The sequence below is a fragment of the Octodon degus genome, unplaced genomic scaffold (assembly GCF_000260255.1).
Source record: "Octodon degus isolate 3935 unplaced genomic scaffold, OctDeg1.0 scaffold00329, whole genome shotgun sequence".
Classification (NCBI taxonomy): Eukaryota; Metazoa; Chordata; class Mammalia; order Rodentia; family Octodontidae; genus Octodon; species Octodon degus.
The window spans coordinates 231,526-241,709 of record NW_004524905.1 but is presented as its reverse complement, the minus strand read 5'-3'; positions in this window follow the sequence as shown (position 1 = coordinate 241,709).

Sequence of the window (10,184 nt, the reverse complement as noted above, 5' to 3'; positions counted from 1 at the left end):
TTTTTGCACAATCGGGGACTGAACTCAGGCCCTTGCGCTTGCCAGGGAAGTGCTTATTCTACTGAGCCATCTACCTGGCCCCTGTTCACACTTTTAAAAAGTGAATAAAAAGTAGAAAAGTAAAAACAGAACATTAGAAATGATACAGAACTTCAGTAAACAGCATGATAGGAATTCCACAATGGTTGTTACATTGCATACTGTCGTCTTCAAATTAGTAGTTAAGATAATCAGCGCAAAGCACGGAGTTTCTCCTTCCTACATTCCTTTCACTCCTACAGACACCCTGTACAGCTCACAGGCTTTCTACTTCAAAACGTATTTAGAACTTAACTCTAGTGTGCCTTTTCATGGGCTTTCATTCATAGTTTTGCTTGCAGCCAGAGGTAATGTTACATATTCCCTGAATTCTTTCCATTCTTTGGAAAACCAGCCCCGCTCTCCACCTCCTAAGAAGCATATGAGAAAAATCCGCTAAGTGGCTATTTTTTTTTTTTTTTTTCAGTTGTAAGATTTTGAGCTGGAGATCGAGCCCTGAACCTCGGGCCTGCTGGGCACACATAACACACTGGGCTGAAGCCCATGCCTAAATCAATGGCTCTTTCTAGACCAAGATTTTAAAAAGCGCAACTCCTCTAAAGTACCTCTATGCAAGACTGACACCCGGCGCCACCTCTGACCTGGAGAGCCAGGAAATCCTAGGCTTCTCTCAGTACACCATACACCCACTAGATGTTGCTCACCACTTAACTCTCCAGCTGGCTTACTTACCAGAAGGGAAACTTGGCAGGACTCCACGACGTGAAAAGGTGTTTCAGAGCCGGGCTCGGTGACCCATGACCGTAACCCCAGCAATCAGGAGGCTGAGGCAAGAGGATCCTGGGAGACTGGGACCAGGCTGGGCTACAAGGTGAACTCCAGGCCCGGCTGAACTAGAAGCAAGACCCTGAAGAAAACTGAGAATCAAATTAGGGCCCCACAAGGGCCCAAAAAGAGCCCCAAGGCTTAGCTCCATGGAATTCATGTGTCCTATACATAAGAATTTTCTCCTGCCTCTTTGCTACCAGAGATTGAACCCTCGACTTCGCATTCCCCAGCAGGCGCTGTGCCACTGAGTTACACCTTGGCAAAAACATCATGAGCAGGCATTTTCCTATGTTGCCGGGCCTGGTTCTCATCTGCTAGCCCGAAATGACCATCCTGCCTCCCCCTCAACACTGGCTCTGGCTTTGTGTATACCGCACCCCCCCACACACACATGGCCTCTCCCACAGCCCGGTAAAGAACACATCCTAAGGGTGGACAAACCACCTGCAGCATATCCGCAGACGCCAGTTTAGAAGCCAAGCAGCCCCAGGGGTACACATCAACCTCTGTCCTGCCTGACAGCTGCTGCCAGGGTCGTCACCAACTGTGCTAAGAGCCCAAACCTTTCAGGACCACAGTAGCCCACTGGCCAGGGCACACGCCACGTGGGCTCTCTGTATTCCCCAAGACTGCAAAACATGGCACTCAAGAGGCGCAACCAACAAGATTCTACCTTGGAGGCCAGCCTGCAAAACGCAGCTCACGCTGTGCCTCAAACAGAAAATAAGAGGGATGGGAGCACGGATCAGCGCAGCATCCGCTGCCTGGCAAGTGCAAGGGCCTCTGTTCATCCTCCGTACCATGAAGAAACAAAAAAAAAAAAAAAAAAAAAAAAAAAAAAATCCAAGAACAAAGAAGATGAACAAGGCCAGGCGAAGAGGAGCAAGTGTGTAATCCCGGCACTCAGGATGCTGAGGCACGAAGCCTGCTGCTGCCGGATGGAGGCCAGCCTGGGCTAACAGCGAGGTCAAGCCAGCCACAACCACACAGCCAAACCCTGCCTTAAAAAAACAAAGAAAAATAGCACATCCCAGAGGCGGTGGAGCACATCCTTTAATCCAGGACTGGAGTGGCTGAGGCCACAGGACTGCTCGAAAGAAAGGGCCAGCCAAGGCTCTAGAGTGAGTTCAAAGCCAGTCGTAACTACACAGTGAGACTATCTGAAAACACAAAAGCTCAATCTCAGAAATGGGAAAAGAGTCCTCAAGCCCGGTGCACGCTGCACTCGTTCGCACACGTTTCATGAAACGAAACAACGAAAGCGCTCTATGGCCATGATCACCAGACCACTGTCCTCAGCTTCACACCCACTCATTTGCCTGTTCACCTCTGGGCCACTTCATCTGTGCGGATCCAGAGGCAATACACAGCGCGGCCACGAGGGGGCGCGCACGGGCAATCTCGGTGAGAACAGGGAGCCTGAGGCCAGTGAATCGCTAGTTGGAGTCCCACCTGGGAAGTTCAAAAGGCTTGGGATGTACTTCCTGGTTCGGTGCCTTCTGCATCTGTCCCAGCTTCGATGGTACTGGACAACAAACGCTTGGGGTCCATTGTCAAAAGCGCACTTATTAACTTTCCATTCTCCTTCTGGCCTTGCGCTCACTTTCTCGGCTAGGCTGCTCTCGAACTCACAATGATGCTCCTGCCGCGACCTCCCCGAGTTTAGAATATCGGCCTTGCGACACTACACCCAGCTCAGCCACTTTTCGAGTTCAGAGTCACTAAGCTGGGCCTGCAACCTATCTCGGCGGACTAAAGCACTGGCGTACACAAGGTTAGGCGAACACAGAGAACCACAGGACTGAGGTTCGATCCCTGCCACCAAGGGCTGAGGCAGCCCCCACCAGGGCGGCCAGAACAGGCCAGAGTCCCACAGTGTGGGCACAGGCCTGGAACCCCAGCACAGGGGATGCCGACAGCGGAAGGATCACGGAGCTGTATCGGCAGACCCGGCAAGCACAGAACACATGAAAAAGACAGTACTGACAATGACTTACCCGTTTCCGGAAAACAAAAAAAAAGATTTAAAAAAAAAAAAAAAGTGGGGGAGAATGACTGGAAATTGAAAGTCATTGCGCAGCTAATTCTAGCGTGCTTTTCCCTGGACTTTCATTCCTATTCGGGTCGCGGCGAGAGCTCATCTTCGGACCACCATCCTCTCTATCCTCAGCTCCTCGCCCACTCACCTGTTCAGCCGTGGGCCACTTCATCTGTGCGGATCCATGGGATCCAGAGGCAATACACACCGTGGCCACGAGGGGGCGGGCATGGGCAATAGCAGAGGGCCCAGGGAGCCTGAGGCCAGTGAATCACGAGTTCCAGTCCCACCTCGGGAAGTTCAAAAGGCCTGCGACGTACTTCCTGGTACGGTGCCTCTGGCATCTGCTCCAGCTTTGGGGGTACTGGACTACACACCCTTGGGGTTCACTGTGGCACTCATTAATTCGCCATTTTACGTCTTTATTTCTGTTTTGGAGACAGGATATCACTGTGCAGTTCAGGCTGGCCTTGCGCTCACTTTCTCGGCTAGGCTGCTCTCAAACTCACAACGATCCTCCTGCCTCGACCTCCCCGAGTGCTGGGATGGCGGACCTGCGCCACTACACCCACTACAACCAATACTGGAGCACAGGGTCACTTAGCTGGGCCTGCAACCCAGCTCAGCGGACTAAAGCCCTGGCTCACACAAGGTTAGGAGAGTGTAAGGAGAGTGTAAGGACCTCAGGGACTGAGGTTCGATTCCTGCCACCAAGGGCTGAGGCAGCCCCCCACCAGGGCAGCCTGAACAGGCCAGAGACCCGGAGTGGCGGCACAGGCCCAGAACCCCAGCACGGAGGATGCCGAAAGCAGAAGGAGCTCCGACCTGTATCGTGACACCCGGCAACCACCCAACACATGGAAAAGAACATAATAAGGATGAATGCAAACTGAAAGGCACTTTCTCCTGGCCTTTCCTTCCTATTCAGGCTCGGGCCAGAGCTCCTCTTCCGTATTCCCCGCATCCTCTCCACTCTTTGGCAAGCCTGCCCCACACTCGGCCTCCTGAGAAGCATCTGAGAAATGCTCTCCGAGGGCCGGCGATCGCTCCGCGGAGGACTGAGCGCCTGCTCGGGCACGCGCACGGACAGGGCTTCCGCCTGGGGGGTCTCGCCCGCCGCCCGCCCGACCCCGGGGCGCTCCCAGCCTGGGAGGAGTCCGGGCCTCAGGGCGCAGGCCTGTGAGCCCACCCAGGGGAGGCTGAGTATGGGGCGATCACCACGAGTACGAGCTGCGCAGTGACACCCCTGTAACACATACATAAATCAAAAACAAAATAAAGGGGGCTGGGGAGATTGCTCAGTGGAATAAGCGCTTCCCTCCAAGCGCAAGGGCCTGAGTTCAACCCCCGGTTCCGCAAAAAATAAATAAATAAATAAAGTAAGTAAGTAAGATATAAATTAATTAATTAATTAATAAAATAAAATGCCTGCAATAGGGCCAGAGAGATAGCCCAGCGTCATAACTGCTATCCTGGCAACAGCAAGTTCCCGAGTTTCATCTCTGGTACTAAAATAATTCAAGAAATAAATAAATAACAAAAATAATGAATGAAATAACCAATATGATCTTAGAAAATAATACCCAAAAGATTTAAAAAAACAAAACAATGCTCTCACTGGCTGTTCCAGTATTTTCTTTCCTTTTTCTTACATGTTTTTCATGGTGTGTTTCGAGGTGGCGCTCAAGCCCTGGACCTCGTGGCTGCTAGGCACACACAAACACTGGGCTGAAGCCCATCCCTAAATCAATGGCTCCTTTCTAAACCAAGATTTTAAAACATGCAACCGATCTAAAGTAGCTCCACATGAGACAGGCACCCGCTGCAAACGCTGGCCTGCAGACCCAAGTACCACTAGGTTTCTGTCCATAGTCCATACACACGCTACCTGTTGCACTTACATCTGCACCTTGCTTAGTTGCCAGAATGGAAACTTGGCCAGTCTAAAGACCTGAAAAGGTGATTCAAAGCCATACTAGGTAACCCATGCCTGTAACCCCAGCAACCAGTAGGTTGAGGCAAGAGGATTCTGGTAGACTGGAACCAGGCTGGGCTAGAAGATGAACTCCAGGCCCAGCTGAACTACACAGCGAGACTCTGTGGCAAACCAAGAAACAAATTTGGGCCCTACATGCACCCGAAAAGAGCCCCAATACTTAGTTGCAATGGAATTCATGTGTCCCACACATAAGAATTTTCTCTGGCCTCTTTGGTACCGGGGATTGAATCCCACGACCTGGCGCTTCCCAGTCAGAAGCTGTGCCACTGAAGTACACCCTGGCAAGAGCAACATGAGCTGGCATTTTTCCATTTGCCAGGCCTGACTCTCAACTGCTGGCCCGAGATGACCATCCTGCCTCCCCCTCAACACTGGCTCAGTTTTTCTGCATACCGCTCCAAACCCATCCACATACACACACTGGTGGACTCTGCCACAGCCTGGTAAAGAGCACATCCTACAGGTGGACAAACACCTGCAGCACTTCGGCGGATGCCAGTTTAGAAGACAAGTTGCCCCAGGGGTACACATCAGCTTCTGTCCTGCCTCACAGCTGCTGCCAGGGTTGCCTCCCGCAGTGCTGAGAGCCCCACTCCTCGGGACTGCAGAAGCCCGCTGGCCAGTGGCGCGCACCACCTGGGCTCTCTGCATTCCCAGGGACAGCAAGACGTGGTGTCCAAGAGACGCAAGCAACAAGATTCCACTGTGGAGACCAACCCGCAGAACTCAACTTACGTTGTGCCTCAAACAGAAAAGAAGGGCACTGGGAACATGGCTCAGCGCACCATTGGCTGCCTCGCAAGTGCCAGGGCCTGAGTTCATCCCCAGTACAAACGGGGGGGGGGGGGGGAGAAAGAAAAATGAAAAGAAAAGAAAAAGAAAACATTCCAAGACCAAAGAAGAAGAAAGGGGCCAAGTGTAGAGGTCAAAGAGTGGCATCCCGGCCCTCAGAATGCTGACGCACGAAGCCTGCTGCTGCCGGGTCCAGGCCAGCCTGGGCTACACAGTGAGCTCCAACCAGCCTCAACCACACAGCCAAAACTTGCCTTAAAAAACAAAGAAAGCCAGGAGACCCAGAGGTGGCGGAGCACGGCCTTTAATTCCACAATGAGAAAGGCTGAGGCTGCAGGACCCCTGCAAGGAAAGTCCAGCTGAGGCTCCACAGTGACCAATCTGAACTACACAGTCTCTGTCTCAAAACACAAAAGCACAATCACAGAAATGGGAAAAGAGCCCTTAAGTCCTGTGAATGCCACGCCTCGCTGCCACACATTTCATGAAACTACACTACAAAAGCGTAGTATGCCATGAACACCGTCATCTTCGGACCACTGTCCTCAGCTTCACACCCACTCACTTGCCTGTTCAGCTCAGGGCCACCTCATCTGTGTGGATGCAGGGGATGCAGAGGCAATACACGCTGCGGCCACGAGGGGGCGCGCATAGGTAATGGCGGTGGGCCCAGGGAGCCTGAGGCCAGTGAATCCCGAGTTTGAGTCCCACCTGGACGTTCAAAAGGCCTGGGATGTAGCTTCGGGGTACAGTGCCTTTGGCATCTGTCCCAGCTATGGGGTTGGTGAACAACACACCCTTGGGGTTCATCGTCAGAAAAGAACTCATTAACTCGCCATTTTCCCTCTTCTTTTTTCCTCTTTTTCTTTTTTATTTACTCCCCCCCCCCCCCCAGACAGGGTATCCCTGTGCAGTTCAGGCTGGCCTTGCGCTCACTTTCTCGGCTAGGCTGCTCTCGAACACAGAATGATCCTCCTAGCTCGACCGCCCCGAGTGGTGGAATGGCAGGCCTGCGCCACTACACCCGGCTCAGCCACTTTTGGATTTCAGCACCACTTTGCTGGACCTGCAGTCTGCTCCGTGGACTAAATCTTGTGCAAAGTTAGGTGAGCACAGGGACCTCAGGGACTGAGGTTGGATCCCTGCCACCAAGTGCTGAGCCAGCCCAGCCACCAGGGCGGCATGAGCAGGCCAGAATCCTGGAGAAGCAGCACAGGCCTGGAAACCTAACGCAGGGAATGCCGAAAGCGGAAGAATCACCAAGCTGCATCGTTAGACCCTGCAATGTCCAAACACATGGAAAAGATAGTGATAAGAATGACTAGAAACTGAAAGTCATTGAGTAGCTACTTCTAGTGCGCTTTTCCCTGGCCTTTCATTCCTATTTGCGCTTCCAACCAGAGCTCATCTTTGGACCACTGTCCTCAGCTTCACACCCACTGATTTGCCGGTTCAGCACTGGGCCACTTCCTCTGTGTGGATCCAGGGGATCCAGATGCAATACACACCGCGGCCACTAGGGGGCAGACAGGGCTACTGAGGTGGGCGCAGGGACTCGCGTGTTCGAGTCCCGCCTGCGTAAGTTCAAAAGGCCTGGGATGTAGGTTCAGAGTATGGTGCCTTTGGCATCTGCTCCAGCTTCGGGGGTACTGGATAACACACCCTTTTGGTTTATCGTCAGAAGCTCACTCATTAACTCGCTGTTTTCCTTTTTTTTTTTTTTTTTTGATGTTTTTTATAAGACATGTTGCGGCGTGACTGGAGTTCAGACGTGTGCTCTTCCGATCCAGAAGCCCTAACCTCTCCAGTTTCTGTGTAGCTTCCCTCTATAATGGCTTTTTTTTTTTTTTTTTGGGGGGGGGGAGACAGGGTATCCCTGTGCAGGTCAGGCTGGCATTGCGCTCACTTTCTCGGATAGGCTGCTCTCGAACTCACAATGATCCTCCTGTCTTGACCTCCCTGAGTGCTGGGATGGCGGGCCTGCGCCACTATACCCGCCTCAGCCACTTCTGGAGTTCAGAGCCACTTAGCTGGGCCTGTGATGTACTCCGCGGACTAAGGCGATGGCTCCGCAAGGTTAGGCGAACACAGGGACCTCAGGGACCGAGGTTCGATCCCTGCCACTACGGGCCATGCCAGTCCCACAAGCAGGGCGGCCGGAGCCGGCTAGAGTCCTGGAGTGGCGGCACAGGCCCGGAAACCCAGCGCCGGAGATGCCAAAACTAGAAGGATCACCGAGCTGTGTCGTGAGACCAGGCAAAGACCAAACACAAGGAAAAGATAGTAAGAAGCATGAATTGAAACTGAAAGTCATTGAGCAGCTCATTCTAGTGTGCTTTCCCCTGGCCTTTCCTTCCTATCTGGGCTCGCGGCCAGAGCTCATCTTCCTTATTCCCTGCATCCTTTCCATTCTTTGGCAAGCCTGCCGCACACTCGGCCTCTTAAAAAAAAGTCTGAGAAATGATCCCGGAGGCACAGCGAGATCGCTCTGCGGAGCACTAAGCGCCTGCTTGGGCATGGGCACAGACAGGGCTTCCGCCTCGGGGGTCTTGCCCGCCGCCCGCCAGATCCCGGGGCGCTCCCAGCCTGCAAGGAGTCCGGGCCTCGCGGTGCAGGTTTGGGAGCCCAGCCAGGGGAGGCTGAGAACAGGAGGGCCACCAGGGCCCGAGCCTTGCAGTGAGATGCTGTAGTAAATACATAAATGAAAAAGAAATAAATAAATATTAAAATAAAATAATTGCAACAGGGCCGGGGTACTATATCTGTGTCATAATGGCCAGCGTGGCAGACACAAGTCCTGAGTTGATTCCAGGTATTAAAATAAGTAAAATTAGCTTAATAGACTTTGTACATGTTAGAAAAAAATTTTTAAAAAATCGTATCTGCTTACTGGCTGTTAGGGATTTTTGTTTTCATTTGTCTTCTTTCTGGTTTGCTTTGTTTCTTTTGTGTGTGTGTGTGGAACTGGGGATTGAACTCAGGCCCTTGCGCTTGCCAGGGAAGCACTTATTCCACTGAGCCATCTCCCCAGCCCCTGCCTTGTTTCTTGAGTCAGGGTCTCATTTTGCAGCTTGGGCTGGCCTTTTGCTCAGTTTTGTCACCTCCAGGCTGATCTCTACCTCCCAGATATCCTCCTCGCTCAACCTCCTGACTGCTTTGATTACAGGCCTGTGCTGCCAGGCCAGGCATCAGGCCCACATGGTGGTACCCGCTTCCCAGGCCCAGAAGGTTTGCCCGTGCATCCGGGGCCTAGCCTGCAGGGCATGTGAGGACAAGGGATTGAACTCAGGTCCTTGTCCTTGCTAGGTCCGTGATCATGCCTCCTAGCTGTCTCTCAGGCCCCTCATTTCTTTTTCTTTTTCACACACGAAGTGGTTTCTCTGCATCCCCTGGGACATGAAGAGGTGGTACTCAGGGGGCAGAGGCCAGCTCCCCAAACTTAGCTGACATTGAGCATCAAAGAGAAATTAAGGGGGCTTGGAACACAGCTAGCACACAGTTGACTGCCTGGCTAATACAGGGCCCTGAGTTCAATCCCTGGTAGTAAAAAAAGAAAAAACTAAAACAGAAAATAAGATAAATTGGCCAAGTGCGGTGACACAGCCTTGTGATCCTAGCACTCGGGAGAGGGAGGCGGGAGGACTGCTGGGAGTTCAAGAGCAGCCTAAACTGTATAGTGAAATCTTCTTAAAAAAAAAAAAAAAAAAAGTAAATAAAACTAAGGGCTGGGATGTAGTCACCTTACTATCCCCCATTACGGAATGTCTTTCTTTTTCTTTTTTTTTAAATAACTGGGGATTGAACTCAGGCCCCTGCGCTTGCCGGGCAAGCACTGGATTTCCATGTCCCACAATCCCTCATGCCATCCTAGGTGGGGCTTTCTCAGAGGTGGCTGCGCCTAGAGCGTGTGATTGAGTCCTGGTGCAACGCTAGGATTCACCGTGGATGATCACTAAGCCAGGCCCCAGGTTGCAATACAAAAGGGGCCCAGAGATGCTGTAAGGTCGCTTACTTGCCTGCTTTGCCCTTCCGCTTGCCACGCACTGGCTCGACTCTGGCGTGCTTTTCCACCAAGCTCCCACCGCGGAGCCAGTGGATTATGCTCTGAAACCTTTCAGCCTTTAACTTTAGGTGTCGGGTATTTTATCTCAGCAACGGAAAAAAGTAACTAACACTTCCCCTCAAAAAAAAAAAAGGAGCGATCCGTGTTGTTTTTGTTTTTGTTTTGTATTTAGGGCAGGGTCTACAGGGTCTCACTGCGTAGATCGGACTCATAATGATCCTCCTGTTTGCAGCCTCCCAAGTGCTGGGATTACAGGCACATGCCACCGTGCCCAGTCTCAATCACAGTCTCAGCATGCCGTGGGGGTGGAGCCAGCAAGGCAGGCCCGGGGATGGAACACCGGGTTCCTGAGTCTGCCTAAACAGGTACTTTAATCCGCTGAGCTATTTGGCCAGTCCTTGGTTTTTTGTTTGTTTGTTTGTTTG